Source organism: Ranitomeya imitator, chromosome 1 (assembly GCF_032444005.1).
Source record: "Ranitomeya imitator isolate aRanImi1 chromosome 1, aRanImi1.pri, whole genome shotgun sequence".
In the NCBI taxonomy this organism is placed as follows: domain Eukaryota; kingdom Metazoa; phylum Chordata; class Amphibia; order Anura; family Dendrobatidae; genus Ranitomeya; species Ranitomeya imitator.
This window is the reverse complement of record NC_091282.1, coordinates 754,720,853-754,745,816: the sequence shown is the minus strand read 5'-3', so window position 1 is coordinate 754,745,816 and position 24,964 is coordinate 754,720,853. Positions and strand designations below refer to the sequence as shown.

At 50.0% G+C, this 24,964-nt stretch overlaps 1 protein-coding gene across 2 annotated transcripts in view; it reads left to right on the top strand.

The window, feature by feature from the left end:
* Nucleotides 1–24,964, top strand: part of MDGA2 (MAM domain containing glycosylphosphatidylinositol anchor 2) — a 1,083,460-nt gene that overhangs the window by 954,329 nt on the left and 104,167 nt on the right. The window lies entirely within an intron of this gene.

The following is a 24,964-nucleotide window of genomic DNA, read 5'->3' as shown; positions in this document are numbered from 1 at the left end:
CAGAAGGGGAGGTAGCCAATACAGTTTGATTTTTTATTTATTTGTGGAGGAGGCCCCCAAATGAAACAAATGGTAAATAGAGTTGAAGATTAGCTGGGTGCAGCTGTTAAAGATGTCTAGTCATTGAAAAGTATGGACAATTCCTGTGGGATCAATGCCTGGTTCATTTTAAGAAATGTTGGATTCCCCAAGTTGGATATGGACAGGCGGACGTGCCTGTCCGTGATAATACCCCATGCCGTGCTAAGCACACGTTCCAACAGTATACTTGCCGCAGGGCGGGCCAGCACCTCCAAGACATAAAGGGCAAGCTCAGGTCATGTGTCCAATTTGGAGACCCAGAAGTTAAATGGAGCAGACCCATCTGTTAGTATGTGGAGACGTGTGGACACACAGTCTTCCACCATGTCGTTGTAACACTGCCTCCTGCTAATATGGACCACAGGTGGGGAGGTGCAGTGTACACACAGCGGCTTCAAGGACAATACTCCCACAGGTGGGGGGTGCAGAGTACACACTGCACCTCATGCTTGAAATTCAGATGCCTTATCATACAGGTGGTGCTCAGATTTAGAATATTTATGTCTCACTTCAGGGTCTGATAGCAGAGTGCAAACCACCTGTAGTTTGTTGGCAGCACATTCCCTGAAGAAAAATGCCACGCTAAGGAGCTCTTTTGAGGTGCCTTTGGTGTGCTTATATCAGCAGCGTGGTGAGTAGTAGCAGCTGATGTACTGACTAGGGGTTGCCCACTGTGCCTTTACACCCTGCTGCCTCTTTTGCTGTGCTCTTGTGGCAGCGTGGCCACCTATTCTTCCTCCAAACTCTGCTTGTCACTAGGATGGCCTCCACTCCATGTGAGGTCTAGGACTTCATCATCCCCTGCATCATCTTCCACCGGCTTCTCAACCCTGCCCTCTTTGCCAGTCTGCACATTGCATAAAGATGCTGCAGTTGGCAACTGAGTTTTGTCATCATCTGACATGTGCTGCGGTGGTCCACTGACCGTGTGCACTCGCCCTCTCACGTACTCATCATCCAAGCTAACAAGTGGTTGGACATCAGTGCACTCAGTCTCTTCTATGTCTAGAGAAGGGGCAGGTGGATGGGCCACAGAACCTCAGTTATAGAAGTCATCAAAAAGCAGAAGAGACTGCTGCATGACTTGGAGCTTAAACTGCTTAGCTAATTTTCATGGGGGAGTGGAAGCTGAATGACCATGGTCCCCGGGTGCCAACTGTGCACTTATTGCACTGGACTGGGTGGAAGATAATGTGAAGGAATTAAAGCCACTCTCAGCCATCCAATCTAACACCACTTCAACATCTTGTGGCCTTACCATTCATGCAGCAGTATTCGGGCCTATGAAAGGACACATAACATCCTGTAGCCCGCGTGCACTAGGGGAAGGTGTTGTACTTGGGCATGTAACTGGTACAGAACGACCACATCCTCTCCAGGCATTAGCTATACCACCACCATCAGCAACTATACCAGCACCTTCATGGCAATGCCAACATTTCTTATTTAATGCACTCCTCATTTTTGGAAGTTGATTTTCTAAACACTACTCGCAAAGAGATGGCGGAAGAGTAGCTTTATTTATTTACAACAGTGCTATGAAAAACACAGTCCTGAAATATTATTTATTTGGGTGACAAATGGCAACTAGATGGCTGATGCCAATTATTTATTTCCCAGACTAATAAAAAACATACACCAGTCCAGTACAATTATTTTGGGGGCCTAGTTTAGTGATGAGCGAATTTGCTCAAAAAACAATTTCCAACATAAAATCAGCATGAATATAGCACATTCGGATTCGTGACTGGAAACATGAGCAAAATTTTATAAAATCGGGAAAAAAATCGGTAATATTCAGTAAATCTGCGGGAAAATATTTGCGTTGCCACTAAAGTATTTTCAGCATTTTGGCTACAATAATGGTGGTGTATGATAATCGTGGGGCAAGTATTTGATGAGAGGAGGGGGTTTGCAGAACTCAGAGGAGCTAGTACTTTTTTTTTCTTCTAACTTTATGTGTGAACACTGTGGCTAGTCAATCAGGGTGCAGGAAACATCCATAATGTCCTGACACAGCGGCGGCTGAAATCACATGTACCTCTCCATCTTGTTTTAGCGCCATCTTGACACTAACTGCGCTTAGAGGCTGCTCATGACGCTGGGACTTTTTGCTGCTAGATTTTAGGTAGTTAGCTAGGCGGTTGTTTCTTACTCTTGTAGTTTAGCTAGGTAGTGTCCTGTGTGGTTGTGAAATCAATCTTCCAGCCAGGGGCATAACTACCACAGTTGCCACTGCAACCGGGCCCGGGGGAGTCAGGGGCCCGGCAGGTCAGATGCACGCCGACATCAGCAAAAAGTTCAAAACTGTTGCTGTGCAGGTGATTCCTCCCGCAGTGCAAAAGACAGACCTGCCCTCCACCTGACCTGCCGGGCGCACACATCAACTCAGCAGCCGACACCTGAACTGTTAAAGAGCTGAAGGACCTGTGGTGATTGTCATCATTATCATAGGTCCATCACCATTTATCAACTCCGCCTCCTGATCACATGACATCACCACAGGTCCTTCAGCTCTCAGCAGCAGCTCTGTCCTGGTTGTGTGCAGCTCGTGTTCTCTGGTATCAGCCAGCAGCAGATTTCCGGTTCCTGCTGTTCCGGTGAGATGTGTATTCAGATGGGGCAGAATGTGTGTTCAGATGTGGCAGAATGTGGAGTCAAATGGGACAGAATTTGAAGACAGATGGGGCAGAATGTGGAGTCAGATGGGGCAGAATGTGGAGACAGATAGGGCAGAAGGTGGAGTCAGATGTGGCAGAATGTGGAGTCAGATGTGGCAGAATGTGGAGTCAGATGTGGCAGAATGTGGAGGTAGATGGGTCAGAATGTGGAGACAGATGGGGCAGAATGTGAAGTCAGATGGGGCAGAATGTGAAGTCAGATGTGGCAGAATGTGGATTCAGATGGGGCAGAATGTGGAGTCAGATGGGGCAGAATGTGGAGTCAGATGGGGCAGAATGTGGAGTCAGATGGGGCAGAATGTGGAGACAGATGGGGCAGAATGTGGAGACAGATGGGGCAGAATGTGGAGACAGATGGGGCAGAATATGGAGACAGATGGGTCAGAATATGGAGACAGATGGGTCAGAATGTGGAGTCAGATGGGTCAGAATGTGGAGTCATATGGGGCACAATGTGGAGTCATATGGGGCAGAATGTGGAGTCAGATGGGTCAGAATGTGGATTCAGATGGGACAGAATGTGGAGAGAAATGGGTCAGAATGTGGAGTCAGATGGGTCAGAATGTGGAAGTAGATGGGTCAGAATGTGGAGTCAGATGGGTCAGAATGTGGAGTCAGATGGGTCTGAATGTGGAGTCAGATGGGGCAGAATGAGGAGACAGATGGGGCAGGATCATGGGCAGGATGTGGATTTGGGTGGAAAATATTTTGGCAGGGGGGGGCCCATTTGATAGTTTGCACCAGGGCCCATAACTTTGTAGTTACGCCACTGCTTCCAGCAAAAAAATTTTATGTTGTGCACTGCTTCTATTGTGCTCCATGCACGAGTAGATCATTCTAAATCTTATTTTTTCACTTTCTGAATGTGAAACCGCATGCCATATCCCACCTTGTCATTTATGGTGTGGTTACTGATTTGAGCTGTTGTGCGTGAAATTTTTTTTTTGTCAGTTGCTACCGTGATTCACCATGCCATGTCTCACCTTGTTATTAAGTGGCGGTGAAATTCCATTGTCTTAATAGCTCATGCACATTAACCTCTTCATGACGGAGCCCTTTTTCGTTTTTCCATTTGTTTTTCGCTCACCTTCTTTCCAGAGCCATAATGTGTTTTTTTTTTCCGTCAAAATGTCCAAGTGAGGGCTTGTTTCTTGTGGGACAAGTTGTACTTTTGAAGGCCACTATTGGTTTTACCATATTTTGCACTCAACAACAGGAAAAAAAATTCCAAGTGCGGTGAAATTGCAAAAAAAGTGCAATTCCACAACTGTTTTTTGGATTTCTTTTACCATATTCACCAAATGCTAAAAATGACCCGCCATTATGATTCTCCAGGTCATTATGAGTTCATAGACACCAAATATGTATAGGTTCTTTTTTATTTTAGTGGTGAATAAAAATCCAAAGTTTGTTTAAAAAAAAAAAAAAGCTTATTTTTCCAAGACCTGTAGCGTCTCCATTTTTCATGATCTCGAGTTGGGTGATGGCTTATTTTTTGCATGCCAAACTGTCGTTTTTAAATATGTAAATTTTTGCATATATAATCTTTTGATCACCTGTTATTACATTTTAATGCAATGTTATGGCGACCAAAAAAAACCTAATTCTCATGTTTTGACTTTTTTCTCATTACGCTGTTTAGCGATCAGGTTAATTCTTATTTTATATTGATAGGTCAGGCGATTCTGAATGCGGAGATACCTAATGTGTGTATGTTTCGATTTTTTTTTTATTTTGAATGGGACGAAAGGGGGGTGATTTGAACTTTTTTTTTTCTTATTTTTTAATATTTTTAAAAACATTTTTTTTTACTTTTGCCATACTTCAATAGTCTCCATGGGAGACTAGAGGCTGCCATAACCCGATCTGCTCTGCTGCATACAGGTGATGATCAGATCGCCTGTATGTATCAGACTTGCTGACTTGCCATGAGTGCCGACCACTGGGCGGCGCTCATAGCAATCCGGCAGTGACAACCATAGAGGTCTGTACGAGACCTCTGGTTGTCATGCCAACCCATCGGTGACTGCAATCACGTGACAGGGGTCACTGATGGGTGGATTTCTGGCGCAATTGCTGGAAACACATATTAAATGCCGCTGTCAGAGTTTGACAGTGGCATTTAACCAGTTAATAGCCACTTCTGGATCACGATTCCACCTGCCGCTGTTCCAGGCACAAGTCAGCTGTTCAAAACAGCTGACATGTGCCAGAAAGACGTGGGCTCAGCGACGGAGCCCACATCAAAGGGGGAGACAAGACATGCGCTGTACTAGTACGGCACATAGAAACAAGGTGGTTAGTTACTAGGTACTAGTACGGCACATGTCGTGAAGGGGTTAAAAAATTTCTGTGGCTAAATGTAATAAAGTCCGCTGTATCACCCATTGTAATTTTGTGGTGGTGAAATTAGGCTGTTTGCAGACCTCACGCACATTAAAAAATATATATGTTTCTCTGTTGCTAAATGTGAGACAGCCCGCCATATCACCCATTGTAATTTTTTGGGGTTGAAAGTAAGCTGTCTGCAGATCTCACGCACATAAAAAAAATTCTGTTGCTAAACGTCACACAGCCCACCATATCCCATGTTGTATTTTTGTGGCAGTGAAATTGTTGTGCGTGCAGAGCTGTTGCACATAAAAAAATCGGGGGGTTCTACAAACATGATACAGCAGGCTAAATCCAGTTTTGAAATTGGAGCATATATTTTAGGTTATACAGGCCTCATCCCCACTAAAAACAAATTTCTTCAGTTGTACAGTAGGGGAGATCTCATTTTGAAGTTGTTTGTAGAATCTACTGTATGTTATACGGGCTCCACCCACAGGACAAAAAATATATATTTGGTTACTGTGAGTGACGAGGGAGAGACCATCTTGATTTATTAATTTCAGGCCCACTACATTATCCAGTGTTCTCCCTCTGCTCTCTGAACTGTGGCCCCCACCCATGAGATAAACACACAAATTCTCAAAAGAACAAGAAACTTGCCATATGGCAAAAGAATTAGAAGCCCCATGTTAATTATTGCGAGGAAGAAAAGAGCTGGGACCCCTCCTATCTTTTGTACAGGGCTGCCAGCTAACACTGAAAACCCTAGACAGAAAGGCACCAATACAGAGATGAATTATGAGGGTACCATGCATCTCAGGCAGGGCTGCCAATAGGAATTTCGGGGCCCCATACTGGCAAAAGTTTTGGGGCCCCCTTGAGACTCTGCCCAGGTTCCGCCCCTCAAACTATCCACAGTCCCACCGCCCTCTCTTGGAAAAACTCCACTTCTGCACCACATCCTAATCAATCACACCTTAACAGTTCCCATCACTAGATCACATACATAGCCAGCAGCTTTTGTTTTGGCCTCAAGATTTTTTTAATTCACCACCACAACAAAATAGACTCTTTTGGCCGGGCCCTACTATACTGTAATTTATTAAACATTTGTTAAAATTTCCAATTCAGTTTAGGACTTAGGTATATTTTTTATTTATTTTTCAATTTTTAAATGACCAATAATATCACATACAAGGGACTTATAACACCACGCTATGACGAGATCACATATTACCACCACATAGTGACCGAACACTACAATACTGATTATTATTAAAAAAAACACAATACTAATATTACCATAAGAGCCATTATACACAGGAGATCTGTACTTAGTATACAGTGCTTGTGTACAGGTAAAACAGTGATCACCGGTGACATTATATACAGGAGCTTTGTATATAGCATATAGTGTATAGTGTCAGTGTAGAGGTAATACAGTGATACCCAGTGACATTAGACACAGGAGTTCTGTATATAGTGTCAGTGTACAGGTAATACAGTGATCACTGGTGACATTGTACACAGGAGCTCTGTATATAATATACAGTGTAAAGTGTGTGTGCACATGTAATACACTGACTCACCAGTGACATCTCTAGGTGAAGTCCTTCATCTTCACTTTTCATCTTCATCCAGCACAGACCTCCATCACTTCTTCCAGCCAGGTCTCGTCTCTGCAGAAAACAACACCATTATCTAGAGCACTACTTGCAGAGCACATTACTTAATTTTTTCCAAACTTTTTTCCAAAAAAGGAGACATAGTATTCTTCTGCACAGTAACAGGATCCCCCCCCCCCTCATTGAAAACAGTATCCTCAAAAAATAAAATATATCACTGCAGTAGTAATATCCCCATCCTGGCCCCCTTGTGTCTCATTCCAGGCTACAGTCATATGTTCTCCCATCCTGGCCCCATATGTTCTCCCATCCTGCCCATGTGAGTATCCATTCTGTATACAACAAAGGAAAACACCAGCGCTACCAATAGAAAAGATACCCTTTGCTGCTGGTATCAAAACAGCCAGATGCCAGGGCTCTCAATGTAAGTAAACAATATTAACAAAACAGGATGATACCGCGCTAAAGGGAAATGCCTGTGCTGAGGAATCTATATACCAATAGGTGGAGTATACAAAAGTTGCCCCTATTAATAAACTCCCCGCTGAGTCCCTGCTACATGTGATGGGAAAAAGTGGAAGGATAAGTTCACTGTGATAAATACTATGCTGAGCACAACGTGGTACCAGAGGTGTTGGCACTAACCAATACGAGTCTGACTCACCGAGGTCTGATGATAGACGTAGTGCCAGAGGTACCAAGGATCCGAGCGCCTGGAAAGTGAGTCCAGCACATGAGTCGCTGATCCTGAGGAACGGGTACTGGGCGAGGAAGCCAGCGCCAGGTGGCAGCAGTCAAACAGGAAGGCGGTGAGTGGGCGTGGAAACCAGGAACGCCCCGGCCGGTGGCGTCCCTGGAGACAGGGAAAAAAAAATGGCCGATGGGAGCGCTTACTGTGTGACGTCACAAAAAGTGTGGAGCAACACTGGGACCAAGCTGACAACCAACGCATTTCGAAGGAACACAGTACTTCATCAGGGTTACCATCTGCTTGGGAAACCCCACTTATATAGCCACTAGTGTCCCACCCCCCACTCATATTGCCACTAGTGTCCCACCCCCCACTCCTAGCCCCACCCATAGGGCTGATACTGAAATTTAGTGTACCAGTAACTTGACACATACAGCTATCTGTAATCCCGTACCTGTACCCTACCTTTATATGTACTTCTAGCTGTAATATCTGTATATTACTCTGTATATATTTGTATATATTTGTATTATTTAATGGCCTTTCAGCAATTCAAATATCAATTAATTTTGGGCTGTTCTTTTACCTCGAATCCTGTTTTCCCATGTCCATGAGTCCGGCTAGTACTTATACGCTACCTGGGGTTGGTTTCTAACCCAATATAAGCTTGTTAACGGAGTGGGCTTATATCTAAAGAGGAACTGGTGGCAGCATACCATTCTGGTGTTATTGGGGAATCATGATAGTAGCGGACCGGAGGTTTATATATATTTATTTATATATATATATATATATATATATATATTGTTAGGACTGGCGGAACGCACCAAGAGAGATGATATAGATGCGTTCGCAGTCCGGGGTCCACCGTGCAGGTGAAACCTGCTGCTAGGACACGACAGACTATATGGCGGTATTCAAAAGTATACACGCATGGGTTAAACCTCACCCAACGTGAAGAAAGCGATCCTGTTGTGTCACAGGACCGCGGTACCGCACACAGAGCACGAGCAAGTGGTCAGCGAACTTAACCCCAACAGGGATTGTAGTCCGATTAGACCCTTGCTGGCACTACACCGCTACTGGGTGTGTAAGGAAATATATAATTATAGCACCGAAGTACGAACTGTGCCGTGCTGGCAGGCACCACTAAGCACCCAGACGTGGGTCAGGAAGCGCACACTGGCGCGTGGCACCACACTGGCGGTCACAGCAATAGACGCTGATACGTGTGTGACACGTTGAGTGATTAGTCGGGCGCTAGATAGCAGCCATACTCCATACGCGAACAGTCATACAATAAGGTAGGGGTATTTAATGAACGACTTGCACTCACAACAAACACACGTATTCAATTGTACACTAGCGCATGGCCGTGCGGTCATGCGCAGTTTATATAGTTGCAGGACAGGAAGTGGCCACAGAAACTTTGCCCTTCCAAGACCTGCCAAGAGGACCAATAGAATGCGGTGCAGAGTCTGAGCACATGACCCTCGATCTCCAACGGGAGATCTTGCCCTGGGCATGCTCAGTGTGCGCAGACAAGGACTTAGTCCCAGAGAAGTCCACTCGCTGCTGACCAGCACTGACTTTAATGGCAAGAGCTGAAGAAGCAGCAGTAACTCTCTGAACAGAGTGAGACCGAGCAAGACGCTGGGACCGACGTCCCTGCTGAGCAGGCTCCACTGCGGCTGGACAGGAATGGGGGACCGCAGCGGAGACGGCTCGAGATTCCCCCTGTGCAGAAGCGGGAACTCGAGACCTAACATTACCCCCCCTCCTAGGGCCCCCCCCCTCCTTGGGCCTCGCTACGCTCGAAGGCAGCAATGAGCTGTGGGGCCCGAATGTTTTCAGCAGGCTCCCATGACCTGTTCTCTGGACCATAACCCTTCCAATCCACCAGATAGAACTTTTTGCCGCGTACCACCTTACACCCCAAAATAGCGTTCACCTCGTAATCGTCCGTAGACGAACCCGATGTCCCGGCAGATGACTCGGAAAACCGGGACATGTATACGGGTTTCAAGAGGGACACATGAAAGGTGTCGGTGATACCCAAGCGTGGAGGAAGAGCCAGGCGCTAGACCACAGGACTAACCTGTTCGAGAACCTTGAAGGGACCCAAGTAGCGAGGAGCAAACTTAGTGGACTCAACTCGCAGCCTGATGTTACGGGCGGAGAGCCACACCAAGTCGCCAGGAGCAAAGGTCAGAGCGGGGCGCCGATGAACATCGGCGGAGGACCTCATTCTCTCCTTGGAAGCCCGAATGGCATCCTGAGTGCGATCCCAAATGTCCCGTGCCTCCACAGCCCAGTCTGCCACCCTGGAATCAGCGGAAGACACGGGCATGGGCACAGGTACCCGCGGATGCTGACCATAGTTAAGGAGGAATCGGGTCTGTCCAGTGGAGTCAGCTACAGCATTGTTAAGAGCAAACTCCGCCCACGGTAGCAAAGATGCCCAGTCATCTTGCTTAGCAGAGACAAAATGTCGCAGATATGTGACCAAGGTCTGGTTGGCTCTCTCCACCAACCCATTCGTCTCGGGATGATATGCCGAAGAGAGATTCAACTCGATACTGAGAAGGCGACAAAGCTCTCTCCAGAACCGAGACGCAAACTGGGGACCCCGGTCACTGACAATTTTGTCTGGCATACCGTGAAGACGGAAGATGTGTTTAACAAACAATGCTGCCAAGGCCCGTGCAGAAGGTAGCCGAGGAAGCGGCACCAAATGCACCATTTTAGAAAAAATGGTCGGTGATAACCCAAATGACAGTACAGCCACGTGACTTGGGCAAACCCACCACAAAGTCCATCCCGACCATCTCCCAGGGCCTGTCTGCCACCGGCAGAGGGGATAACAACCCAGCTGGCCGTTGACGGAGAGACTTATTTTTGGCACAAGAGACACATGCCCGAACGTAGTCTCCAACGTCACGAACCATATGTGGCCACCAATACATTCTCGCCAACAACTCAGATGTCCTCTTTGCCCCAAAGTGTCCACCCACTCTGGACGAATGAGCCCACAAGAGAACCTCCGGACGCAAATTGATGGGAACAAAAGTCTTGCCTGGAGGCACAGACTCAAGTGAAACCGGAGCTACGGTTCTCAGACTCTCTGAAGGGACAATGAGCCGAGGCTCATCGTCCTCCTCCACAGTTGACACCAGGGAGCAAGAGAGAGCGGCAGCACGAATGTTCTTCTCCCCGGCGAGATAATGTAGAGTGAAGTAGAACCGGGAGAAAAACAAGGACCATCTGGCCTGACGAGAATTCAGCCGCTGGGCTGTCTGTAAATAGACCAAATTCTTGTGGTCCGTGAAGACTTGGAATGGGAACTGAGCACCCTCCAAGAGATGTCTCCATTCTGAAAAGGCCAACTTCATTGCCAGCAGCTCCCTATCCCCGATGGAGTAATTTCTCTCCGCTGGTGAGAAGGTCTTTGAGAAGAAGAAGCATGGGTGCTTCCGACCTTGAGCATCCTTTTGATAGAGGACTGCTCCTGCACCAACGGATGAGGCATCCACCTCCATTAGGAATGGCTTATCCACATCAGGACGAAGTAAGATGGGAGCGCTAGCAAAGTGGGACTTAATAGAAGTGAAGGCCTTGGAGACCTCTTCGGACCACAATTTAGGATTCGCCCCCTTCTTGGTGAGGGATACCAAGGGAGCTACCAGGGTTGAGAAGTGGGGGATGAACTGACGATAGTAATTTATGAACCCCATAAAGCGCTGCACCGCTTTCAGAGAATGGGGTTCCTGCCAGTCCATCACTGCCTGTAGTTTGGCAGGATCCATAGCCAATCCCTGGGCCGAGATGATGTAGCCCAGGAAAGGTAAAGACTCCTGCTCAAACATATACTTCTCCAACTTGGCATAGAGGGAGTTTGCCCGTAGGAGGTCGAAGACTTTGCAAACATCTCTCCGGTGGGAGTCAATATCTGGAGAGTAGATAAGAATATCATCCAGATAGACTACGACCGAGGTGGAAAGCATATCCCGGAAGATATCGTTCACAAAGTCTTGGAAAACGGCTGGGGCATTACAGAGCCCGAAGGGCATCACCAGATATTCATAGTGCCCATCCCTGGTGTTAAAGGCCGTCTTCCATTCGTCCCCCTCACGGATGCGAATCAGGTTGTAAGCACCCCGCAGATCCAATTTAGTAAATACCCTTGCTCCCCGAAGTCTATCGAATAACTCAGATATCAAGGGCAAAGGATACTTATTCTTAACGGTGATGGCGTTAAGACCCCTGTAGTCTATGCATGGGCGCAATTCCCCATTCTTCTTCTGCACGAAGAAGAACCCTGCCCCAGCAGGTGACACTGACTTCCTAATGAATCCTCTTGCCAGATTTTCCTGGATGTACTGTGACATTGCCTCCGTCTCCGGGAGAGATAGCGGATAAACTCGACCCCGGGGAGGCTCAGCACCAGGCAAGAGATCAATAGGACAGTCATAGGGGCGATGAGGCGGAAGGACCTCCGCCGCCTTTTTGGAGAACACGTCTGCATAAGACCAATACTGCTTGGGGAGAGAGGATAGATCTGCGGGTACCTCAGTAGTAGCAACCTGAACGCACTCCCTCTGACACCTACCCCCACAAGATTCACCCCAACCCAGAATTCTGCCCGAGGACCACTCGATATGAGGAGAGTGGTACCGTAGCCAAGGTATTCCCAACAGGACCTCATCAATTCCTTCCGGAATGACGAGCAGAGAAATTATCTCCTGATGAGATGGCGACATGGACAGAGTAAAAGGGATGGTCTGGTGTGTTATCTGTGAGGGCAATGTCGACCCATTCACCACTCGCACCGTTACTGGTTGAGCAAGCATAACCAGGGGTATTGCGTGACGTTGGGCGAAGGCAGAAGACATAAAATTACCCTCCGCCCCAGAATCCACGCAGAGCTCTACCGAGTGGGAGAATGAGCCAATAGTAATTGTCCCCTTAAAGGACAGCTTAGAGGCAAACGTCGCCGTGTCTAGTGTACCTCCACCTACTACCACTAGACGCTGACGTTTCCTCGACCGCTGAGGACATCTGGTGGCTAGATGTCCTGACTGCTGGCAAACATGACAGACCCTGAGTGCACAAGCGGTCCGGGACTTAGATCCTGCTTGTGACACTTCCCTGGCCTCATGTGACTCAGGAACCAGGACCGGAGATTCCAGAGGTTTGGCGAAAGTAGGAGCCAGCCGAAACCTCTGCTTACACTGGGCTCGCTCTAACCTCCGCTCGTTAAAACGGAGGTCAATTCGAGTGGAGACAGTTATTAACTCCTCCAGTGTGGCAGGAATCTCCCTAGTGGCCAGAGCGTCCTTTACGTGGTCAGCCAAGCCCCTCCAAAATATGGGGATAAGAGCATTATCCGACCAATCCAGCTCAGATGCTAAGGTGCGGAATTGGACGGCAAAATGACTGACCAAGGACTCCCCCTGAGTTAATGCCAGCAATTGGAGCGCAGTATCATGGGTGACTTGAGGTCCTAAAAAGACCTGTTTCAGAGCGCTCAGAAACAGCGGAGCACTCTGCACCACATGATCGCCACGCTCCCACAGCGGCGTAGCCCATTCCAACGCCCTGTCCGACAATAGAGACAGAATAAATCCCACCTTAGCCCGCTCTGTGGGAAAACGTGCAGCCAGGAGCTCGAGGTGAATAGAGCACTGACTCACATATCCCCTACAAAACTTGCTATCACCAGAAAATTTTTCTGGCAGCGGGAGGCGAGATAATGTCGGAACAGGGGTGGCAATGGACATAGTTGCTGCAGCCACGCTGGCAGCCTGTACAGCTACTGCAGTAACATCCACAGCTGAGGTCGCGCTCTCGAGAGCCACCAACCTACCCTCCAGCTGCTGGATATACCGCAGAGATTGCTGTTTGTCTGTCATCACTAGCCAGACCCTGGCGCTAGTGTAATGTTAGGACTGGCGGAACGCACCAAGAGAGATGATATAGATGCGTTCGCAGTCCGGGGTCCACCGTGCAGGTGAAACCTGCTGCTAGGAAATGACAGACTATATGGCGGTATTCAAAAGTATACACGCGTGGGTTAAACCTCACCCAACGTGAAGAAAGCGATCCTGTTGCGTCACAGGACCGCGGTACCGCACATAGAGCGCGAGCAAGTGGTCAGCGAACTTAACCCCAACAGGGATTGTTGTCCGATTAGACCCTTGCTGGCACTACACCGCTACTGGGTGTGTAAGGAAATATATAATTATAGCACCGAAGTGCGAACTGTGCCGTGCTGGCAGGCACCACTAAGCACCCAGACGTGGGTCAGGAAGCGCACACTGGCGCGTGGCACCGCACTGGCGGTCACAGCAATAGACGCTGATACGTGTGTGACACGTTGAGTGATTAGTCGGGCGCTAGATAGCAGCCATACTCCATACGCGAACAGTCATGCAATAGGGTAGGGGTATTTAATGAACGACTTGCACTCACAACAAACACACGTATTCAATTGTACACTAGCGCATGGCCGTGCGGTCATGCGCAGTTTATATAGTTGCAGGACAGGAAGTGGCCACAGAAACTTTGCCCTTCCAAGACCTGCCAAGAGGACCAATAGCATGCGGTGCAGAGTCTGAGCACATGACCCTCGATCTCCAATGGGAGATCATGCCCTGGGCATGCTCAGTGTGCGCAGACAAGGACTTAGTCCCAGAGAAGTCCACTCGCTGCTGACCAGCACTGACTTTAATGGCAGGAGCTGAAGAAGCAGCAGTAACTCTCTGAACAGAGTGAGACCGAGCAAGACGCTGGGACCGACGTCCCTGCTGAGCAGGCTCCACTGCGGCTGGACAGGAATGGGGGACCGCAGCGGAGACGGCTCGAGATTCCCCCTGTGCAGAAGCGGGAACTCGAGACCTAACATATATATATATATATATGTATCTTCCCGTCCTGGGACTGGTGATATATACCACCCTCACTGCAAAATGCCTCGAAAACCAGTACGTAACAGGGCTGCCTCTTCGGCAACTACTTATCCTAGGTGCAATTCTCTGATTGACCTGAGGGTAAGGGGGCACCAGAGAGCTGTGACTATGTAAACTCCGTCACAGTTTGATGACGGTGGTGGGATATCTGTATCGCCCGTTTCTCGTTCGTCACAGTTACTATTGTCATACAGTAGGGTAGATCTCACTTTGAAATTGTTTGGATCAGTTAGTCTATTTTATACAGTCCTCATCCACCCCCATAAAAAATTCTTCTGTTACTAACATCATACAGTAGAGGACATCTCACTTTGAAATTGTTTGCAGCATCTAGTCTATGTTATACAGGCCTCATCCACAGCACCAAAAATATTTCTTCTGTTATTAACATCATACAGTAGGGGAGATCTCAGTTTGATAATGTTTGGAGCATATCTTCTTTGTCATACAGGCCTCATCCACACACAAACTATTGTTTCTTCTGTTAGTAAGGTCATATGGTAGGGAAGATCTCAGTTTGATATTGTTTGGAGCATATATTTGTCTTACAGGCCTCACCCACACTTAAACAATTCTTTTTTCTGTGACTAATGTAATTCAGCACGCCATATTTCACCTTCTCATTTAGTGCCGCTGAAATACAGCAGTTTGTAGAGCTGGTGCAGAAGAAAACATTTTTTTTTTATGGCTAATACTGTGCTCCTACGACACTATCTGAGCAACATGACTGGGAAAAAGCGAGGTTGTGGTAGAAGGGGGATTAGGCTTGGTGTTCAAGGTGTATGTTGGGTAGGTGGTAATGTTTGTGAAAGCACTAGTGAACCAACAATGTCATGACCAATACAAAGACAACTGATAACTTCTGTTACTGGAAGGGCTACTCCACTACCTTTCTTTGGCAGATGCACAGTGCTACTCCTTGTTGATGAGGCCCAGAAAGAGCATGTGCTCAAGTGGGAGCGCAGCTTGAAGTGGTCTCTCCTCCTCTTCCCCACCTCAACATCACACCCAGTACAGTCCACAGAGGTGATACCCCAATTATCCTTGCTTTGCCCCACATCACAACTCTCCAGACATGTGTAGGAAACTACAGATGGGTGAGTCTGAAGAGACTCAGATATATGAGGCTTACACGGACTGTACTGTCCTGTCAGGGCAGGAAGAGGAGGAGGGTGACTCTCAGGGCAAGTAATGTTATACCACAGAGGATGAAGATGAGATGGTAGATGCCTGTTGGGGTGAACACAGAGGCATATAGCTGTGTAGGTTATCTAAGGATTTGGAGGAGGAAGACGAGGAGGTTACGTTGTGCCATATGGCACAGACATGTACAGATGCAGCCACGGTGAGCAATGCATCCTCAGCCACAAGTGTGGCTGTGGCCAGCAGCAATTGCAGGTCTGCAGCTTGCAGGGGCAGCAAGGGTTGCCTAGCCTGGGTCTTTTTTTTAACACCGCAAAGGATGAGCCACCTCATGTAATCTGCCAACTTTGCAAAAAAAAAAAAAACTAGGTAGAGGGGAAAAAGTGCAATAATTTAACTACTACATGTTTGAACCTTCACTTTCGCAACATGTGTTACTCGGGAACTCCCACTGTGCTAAAATGCAGACCAGCGTACCTCAACAACCATCAACCGCTCCTTCACTCACATCTGTTGGTTCTTTCTCATCCTCTGTTACCGTGCCAAGTATTGTGACGCCGGTCTCTGACCGCTGAGCCTCAGGTTCTTTACCCGCTCCAGTCAGGCTGAGTGTCAGCTGTAATGGAAGCGAACATGCTTGCTGCTTTTTAATGATATGAGAGAACGAGCACGGACAGTACTACAGTACTAACAGTACAATCATAGGTATGGATCACAGAGTACACAACAATACAGCAAAAAGGCATAGATCCTTACTTGCCCAGGCCTCCAAACAAACGAACTAACAGGATGCAGTGGACCCATATAGTTAAGGTGGCAGTAGCACAGGTGCAAGAATACCGATGAGGCAACCGCTCACAGCCTACCAATTCATGGAGGGGGTGGTTGCTTGGTATATTGATGCACAATAAAGACTTGTATGTGGCGCTGTTCACACTATGGCAATGCACAGCATCCAGGATAACAGCCTAGTAGTTACACCCTTCTTTTAGATCAGGCTGGCTGCCCAGTGCTATCACAATGCATCCCATGTGAACAGGCACCACAGTTTACAAAACAAAAGGGCCCAACTGCACCCTGAAAAAAGTGGAAAAAAACACATATAAAAATGTGAGGTACTAGTTAATATTTTGGCCAAAATACGTAAGCTCATAACCCCCGTCACGGGTCTTCACGCTTACGAGCCCTAACTCTAAACAGCAATAGCACAAAAAGAGGACTTGAAAATCCTCTAAAAATACAAAAATACAGCAAAAAGACAGAAATCCTTACCTGCCCAGGCCTCCAAACAAATGCACTAACAGGATGCTGTGGACCCATATACGAGTGGCAGTAACACAGGTGCAAGAATACCGATGAGGCACCCCGCTCACAGCCTACCAATTCATGGAGGGGGCAGTTGCTTGGTATATTGATGCACAATAAAGACTTGTATGTGGCGCTGTTCATACTATGGCAATGCACAGCATCCAGGATAACAGCCTAGTAGTTACACCCTTCTATTAGATCAGGTGGGCTGCCCAGCGCTATCACAATGCATCCCATGTGAACAGGCACCACGGTTTACAAGACCAAATGGGCCCAACTGCACCCTGAAAAAAATGCAAAAAACACATATAAAAATGTGAGGTATTAGTCCCTTACTCCAGCTGCATCCTATCCCTACACTAAGAAGAGCATAATGGCGGCCGCACTCGTTATCCAGCCTTTATACAGGCCAGGTCATGTGCCAGCTAATCACAGCCATGCCAATATTTGGCATGGCTCTCATGGCTCCGGAAGTTCCCACAGTCTAAAAGCTTGTTGATTGGCTGCGCTGCAGCCTTTCAACAATCTTTGATAGACTGGCAAACCCAAACAAGAAACCAGTTCGGGTTCGCTCATCCTTAGTCATTAGTTTCTTGCAAACAGATAAAATTTTGTACATTTTGCAAATAAACCTATGGGGGTTGAATAATTTTGATTGCAACTGTACGTCTCCCAACTCCTAGCACATATCAGTGTTTGATTCTGCCGAATATTGTTGTGTTATCAGTAGTGTTGAGCGATACCTTCCGATATCGGAAAGTATCGGTATCGGTTTGGATCGGCCGATATTCAAAAAATATCGGATATCGCCGATACCGATACCCGATCCCAATGCAAGTCAATGGGACCAAAATATCGGAATTAAAATAAACCCTTTCTTTCCTTGTAGGTTCATTCTACCTGAAGGAAAACAACTAAGAATAATGTAGGATGTATGGGGGAGGTGGCGGAGACATTAAAGGCAATGAGGATTAGTCCAATCAAATAGAATAGCATGTTTTTTTTTTTTTTTTAAAGAAGTTCGGATTGAAAAAGATATTGAGTATGTAAATTTTTTTTATTTTGTCAGATATTGATGTTTCACTATTCCACGCCCTTCCCCTTCTTTTTTTTCTTTTTTTTTTTTTTCTTTTCCCACACTTTCATCTTCATCATCATCAGCATCCTTGACATCAACTTCTTCACCTTATTCATCTTCTTCTTCATCTTCTACCTATTTTTTTTTTTATTACATTCTTCATATTCATTTTCTTCAACTATTATTATTCTTCCTATTCTACATATTCTTTTTATTCCACTGTTATTATTCTTCCTATTCTACTTCTTCATCATATTCTCATTTGTGACAGGCATTCCCGTAGTTGTTATCTATAAAAGTTGGAAGATTACACCTTCCATTCTGCCAGTCACAAAAGTTACATTTGTCCGCGTTCAGTTTGGCCTGCAGCATCAGGCTTTATCCAGGGGCACCACGAGGAGGAACGGACTCACCCCCATACACTGCTTAGTCTTCTTCTGCATATAATTGAGATAATATCTTTTGCTCTGATATTAAGTCTTATGCTTAATGTTCTTCTGCTCTTTGTTCTGCAGCCTCTTGTTCTTCTGCTTCTCGGTCTTCCATGTTGTCGTCTCCAGGGTCGTCGTCTCCAGTGTCGTCATCTCCGCCGTCGTCGTCTCAGCCGTCGTCGTCTCCGCCGTCGTCGTCTCCGCCGTCGTCGTCGTCGTCATCGGGGTGGTCTTCCGGGTCGTCGTCATCGGGGTGGTCTTCCGGGTCGTCGACGTTAGGGTCTTCAACTTGGAAATGTAGCAGAAGGTACAAGAAGGCTGAGAAAATGCCAAGAACCAGCTGATGGAACTGGAACTCGGATGGCTACCCGAAGGTTCAAGAGCCTATGGAACTACCGAGGACCAGCTGACGTTACTGGAACCCGGTTACTAAGCAGGAGGTACCCGTGCTAAAAAGCACTACCAAGGACCGCCTGACGTTGGCGGAACTCGGATACCCAGAAGGAGGCACCTAAGCCAAAGGCTCTGCCCGGAACCAGATGACGTTACTGGAACCAGGATGGGGAGCAGAAGGTACAAGAGCAAAAGACACTGCCGAGAACCAGCTGACGGTACTGGAACCCGGATGGGTAGCCGAATGTCCAAGAGCCAATGGAACTACCAAGGACCAGCTGACGTTACTGGAACCCGGTTACTAAGCAGGAGGTACCCGTGCCTGAAAGCACTACCAAGGACCACCTGACATTGGTGGAACTTGGATACCCAGAAGGAGGCACCTAAGCCAAAGGCTCTGCCCGGAACCAGCTGACGGTACTGGAACCAGGATGGGGAGCAGAAGGTACAAGAGCAAAAGACACTGCCGAGAACCAGCTGACGGTGCTGGAACCAGGTGGTGGACCCGAAGGCCCACAGGAGAGGAGAGAACAGCTAGGCCGCGAGGCAGCCGCAGTTACCGAACCCCAACAGTCCAACAGGGGGAGCTGGGCCTACTGGCACTACAGAACCAGCCTTGACTACCAGTTCACGCAGCCCACATAGGAAGCTCCTAAACTGGAGGCACCCTGGAGTTGGCTAACTCGACCGCCCCACGACGGGGCAAGCATAGGCGTCTCAGTGAAGTTGACACAACCCGGAAACAGCTGACGGTGCTGAAACCAGGCTTGGCACGAGGGAGTACCTGTGACAAGAACACTGCCGAGAACCAGCTGGCGGTGCTGGAACTCGGATGCGTTGCCCCAGTGTGCAAGAGCCAATGGCACGACCGAGGACCAGCTGACGGTGCTGGAACCCGGTTACTAAGCTGTAGGTGCCCGCGCTTAAAAGCACTACCAAGGACCGCCTGGCGTTGGCGGAACTCGGATACCCAGGAGGAGGCACCTTAGCCAAAGGCTCGGCCCGGAACCAGCTGACGGTGCTGGAACCAGGTGGTGGACCCCAAGGCCCACAGGAGAGGAGAGAACAGCTAGGCCGCGAGGCAGCCGCAGTTACCGAACCCCAACAGTCCTACAGGGGGAGCTGGGCCTACTGGCACTACAGAACCAGCCTTGACTACCAGTTCACGCAGCCCACATAGGAAGCTCCTAAACTGGAGGCACCCTGGAGTTGGCTAACTCGACCGCCCCACGACGGGGCAAGCATAGGCGTCTCAGTGAAGTTGACACAACCCGGAAACAGCTGACGGTGCTGAAACCAGGCTTGGCACGAGGGAGTACCTGTGACAAGAACACTGCCGAGAACCAGCTGGCGGTGCTGGAACTCGGATGCGTTGCCCCAGTGTGCAAGAGCCAATGGCACGACCGAGGACCAGCTGACGGTGCTGGAACCCGGTTACTAAGCTGTAGGTGCCCGCGCTTAAAAGCACTACCAAGGACCGCCTGGCGTTGGCGGAACTCGGATACCCAGGAGGAGGCACCTTAGCCAAAGGCTCGGCCCGGAACCAGCTGACGGTGCTGGAACCAGGTGGTGGACCCGAAGGCCCACAGGAGAGGAGAGAACAGCTAGGCCGCGAGGCAGCCGCAGTTACCGAACCCCAACAGTCCTACAGGGGGAGCTGGGCCTACTGGCACTACAGAACCAGCCTTGACTACCAGTTCACGCAGCCCACATAGGAAGCTCCTAAACTGGAGGCACCCTGGAGTTGGCTAACTCGACCGCCCCACGACGGGGCAAGCATAGGCGTCTCAGTGAAGTTGACACAACCCGGAAACAGCTGACGGTGCTGAAACCAGGCTTGGCACGAGGGAGTACCTGTGACAAGAACACTGCCGAGAACCAGCTGGCGGTGCTGGAACTCGGATGCGTTGCCCCAGTGTGCAAGAGCCAATGGCACGACCGAGGACCAGCTGACGGTGCTGGAACCCGGTTACTAAGCTGTAGGTGCCCGCGCTTAAAAGCACTACCAAGGACTGCCTGGCGTTGGCGGAACTCGGATACCCAGGAGGAGGCACCTTAGCCAAAGGCTCGGCCCGGAACCAGCTGACGGTGCTGGAACCAGGTGGTGGACCCCAAGGCCCACAGGAGAGGAGAGAACAGCTAGGCCGCGAGGCAGCCGCAGTTACCGAACCCCAACAGTCCTACAGGGGGAGCTGGGCCTACTGGCACTACAGAACCAGCCTTGACTACCAGTTCACGCAGCCCACATAGGAAGCTCCTAAACTGGAGGCACCCTGGAGTTGGCTAACTCGACCGCCCCACGACGGGGCAAGCATAGGCGTCTCAGTGAAGTTGACACAACCCGGAAACAGCTGACGGTGCTGAAACCAGGCTTGGCACGAGGGAGTACCTGTGACAAGAACACTGCCGAGAACCAGCTGGCGGTGCTGGAACTCGGATGCGTTGCCCCAGTGTGCAAGAGCCAATGGCACGACCGAGGACCAGCTGACGGTGCTGGAACCCGGTTACTAAGCTGTAGGTGCCCGCGCTTAAAAGCACTACCAAGGACCGCCTGGCGTTGGCGGAACTCGGATACCCAGGAGGAGGCACCTTAGCCAAAGGCTCGGCCCGGAACCAGCTGACGGTGCTGGAACCAGGTGGTGGACCCCAAGGCCCACAGGAGAGGAGAGAACAGCTAGGCCGCGAGGCAGCCGCAGTTACCGAACCCCAACAGTCCTACAGGGGGAGCTGGGCCTACTGGCACTACAGAACCAGCCTTGACTACCAGTTCACGCAGCCCACATAGGAAGCTCCTAAACTGGAGGCACCCTGGAGTTGGCTAACTCGACCGCCCCACGACGGGGCAAGCATAGGCGTCTCAGTGAAGTTGACACAACCCGGAAACAGCTGACGGTGCTGAAACCAGGCTTGGCACGAGGGAGTACCTGTGACAAGAACACTGCCGAGAACCAGCTGGCGGTGCTGGAACTCGGATGCGTTGCCCCAGTGTGCAAGAGCCAATGGCACGACCGAGGACCAGCTGACGGTGCTGGAACCCGGTTACTAAGCTGTAGGTGCCCGCGCTTAAAAGCACTACCAAGGACCGCCTGGCGTTGGCGGAACTCGGATACCCAGGAGGAGGCACCTTAGCCAAAGGCTCGGCCCGGAACCAGCTGACGGTGCTGGAACCAGGTGGTGGACCCCAAGGCCCACAGGAGAGGAGAGAACAGCTAGGCCGCGAGGCAGCCGCAGTTACCGAACCCCAACAGTCCTACAGGGGGAGCTGGGCCTACTGGCACTACAGAACCAGCCTTGACTACCAGTTCACGCAGCCCACATAGGAAGCTCCTAAACTGGAGGCACCCTGGAGTTGGCTAACTCGACCGCCCCACGACGGGGCAAGCATAGGCGTCTCAGTGAAGTTGACACAACCCGGAAACAGCTGACGGTGCTGAAACCAGGCTTGGCACGAGGGAGTACCTGTGACAAGAACACTGCCGAGAACCAGCTGGCGGTGCTGGAACCCGGATGCGTTGCCCCAGTGTGCAAGAGCCAATGGCACGACCGAGGACCAGCTGACGGTGCTGGAACCCGGTTACTAAGCTGTAGGTGCCCGCGCTTAAAAGCACTACCAAGGACCGCCTGGCGTTGGCGGAACTCGGATACCCAGGAGGAGGCACCTTAGCCAAAGGCTCGGCCCGGAACCAGCTGACGGTGCTGGAACCAGGTGGTGGACCCCAAGGCCCACAGGAGAGGAGAGAACAGCTAGGCCGCGAGGCAGCCGCAGTTACCGAACCCCAACAGTCCTACAGGGGGAGCTGGGCCTACTGGCACTACAGAACCAGCCTTGACTACCAGTTCACGCAGCCCACATAGGAAGCTCCTAAACTGGAGGCACCCTGGAGTTGGCTAACTCGACCGCCCCACGACGGGGCAAGCATAGGCGTCTCAGTGAAGTTGACACAACCCGGAAACAGCTGACGGTGCTGAAACCAGGCTTGGCACGAGGGAGTACCTGTGACAAGAACACTGCCGAGAACCAGCTGGCGGTGCTGGAACCCGGATGCGTTGCCCCAGTGTGCAAGAGCCAATGGCACGACCGAGGACCAGCTGACGGTGCTGGAACCCGGTTACTAAGCTGTAGGTGCCCGCGCTTAAAAGCACTACCAAGGACCGCCTGGCGTTGGCGGAACTCGGATACCCAGGAGGAGGCACCTTAGCCAAAGGCTCGGCCCGGAACCAGCTGACGGTGCTGGAACCAGGTGGTGGACCCCAAGGCCCACAGGAGAGGAGAGAACAGCTAGGCCGCGAGGCAGCCGCAGTTACCGAACCCCAACAGTCCTACAGGGGGAGCTGGGCCTACTGGCACTACAGAACCAGCCTTGACTACCAGTTCACGCAGCCCACATAGGAAGCTCCTAAACTGGAGGCACCCTGGAGTTGGCTAACTCGACCGCCCCACGACGGGGCAAGCATAGGCGTCTCAGTGAAGTTGACACAACCCGGAAACAGCTGACGGTGCTGAAACCAGGCTTGGCACGAGGGAGTACCTGTGACAAGAACACTGCCGAGAACCAGCTGGCGGTGCTGGAACCCGGATGCGTTGCCCCAGTGTGCAAGAGCCAATGGCACGACCGAGGACCAGCTGACGGTGCTGGAACCCGGTTACTAAGCTGTAGGTGCCCGCGCTTAAAAGCACTACCAAGGACCGCCTGGCGTTGGCGGAACTCGGATACCCAGGAGGAGGCACCTTAGCCAAAGGCTCGGCCCGGAACCAGCTGACGGTGCTGGAACCAGGTGGTGGACCCCAAGGCCCACAGGAGAGGAGAGAACAGCTAGGCCGCGAGGCAGCCGCAGTTACCGAACCCCAACAGTCCTACAGGGGGAGCTGGGCCTACTGGCACTACAGAACCAGCCTTGACTACCAGTTCACGCAGCCCACATAGGAAGCTCCTAAACTGGAGGCACCCTGGAGTTGGCTAACTCGACCGCCCCACGACGGGGCAAGCATAGGCGTCTCAGTGAAGTTGACACAACCCGGAAACAGCTGACGGTGCTGAAACCAGGCTTGGCACGAGGGAGTACCTGTGACAAGAACACTGCCGAGAACCAGCTGGCGGTGCTGGAACCCGGATGCGTTGCCTTGCCTATTAAAGATTGTCTTCCTAGAGCCCCAACTAGCGGTGTTGGAGCAAAGGGTAAGCAGGGGGAGATGAGTGTAGGCCGAAGCCTGCACTGGAGGCAGCTTTGTGTCTGCGTTGCGTTTGCAGGACACTTTGCCGGCTACACACTGGGGGAACAGCTGGCGTTGCTGAACCCCACTAACACAATGGCGTGTGTTTTTATCTGTGCAGCTAGCACTTGCGGGCAAAAACTTGCGATGTTAGAGCCCGTGTTGAAGCAGGAGGAGGAGGAGAGGAGCAGAGTGTAGGCCGAAGCCTAGTTGAACCAATTTCAAAGGTTACCTTTAACCCCCCCCTCAGGTGTTGCAAGGTACAAGAGCCACACCTTGAACAGCATTAATGATGCACAAGTCAAAGGTTGCTCTATTTAATTTTGCTCCTTGCACACGCTGAATTAAACACGTACACTATTTAGCCCATTATACTGTCAAACAGTTGTGGAGGCGTGACTTGTCTTTTTAACGAGACGCAGCACAGGTGTCAAAATTTGCACCTAGGTACTGGGCGCAGATTCCTGAGCGTTGTTATTTGCTGTACAGGAGTCTGCGCTCTTGTGTTATCCCTTGGCAATACCCTGTTAGTGCAGGCCGTCTCATGACCTCATTTCATGTTGGCCGGTGCGGTTAACGATGGCCATAAATCCCAGACCCACAGTGGCTTTTCCTAAAGTCACACTGCGGTGCTGGGATTCGTGGCCTTGTGCAGTAAATATGTTCGCCGCTCACACATGTCCTTACACCTGCTTCAGACTGGGCGGCCTCAGCTGATCCCTTATCGCATGCCGCGGCCATGAGGCCGCACAGTCAGAAGAAGGCGGAAGGAGGGGAGTGAAAACAGGGGAACATATGCACTGCTCGTGCCCATCAATCACACCCTCGCAGTCAAAATATATGAGACAACGGGGGGCGTTGTGTCGGGCAGGGGGGACGCACAGGCACAGCCAGCCAACCAATGATGTCAGGAGACGGGCAGCGCTAACAATGGGGGTGCTGCGTGTTATTACAAAGGAAAGTCACACCTCAGGGACATTGTAATGGTCTCTAATGAGACACATTTTGTACGTGTTGAG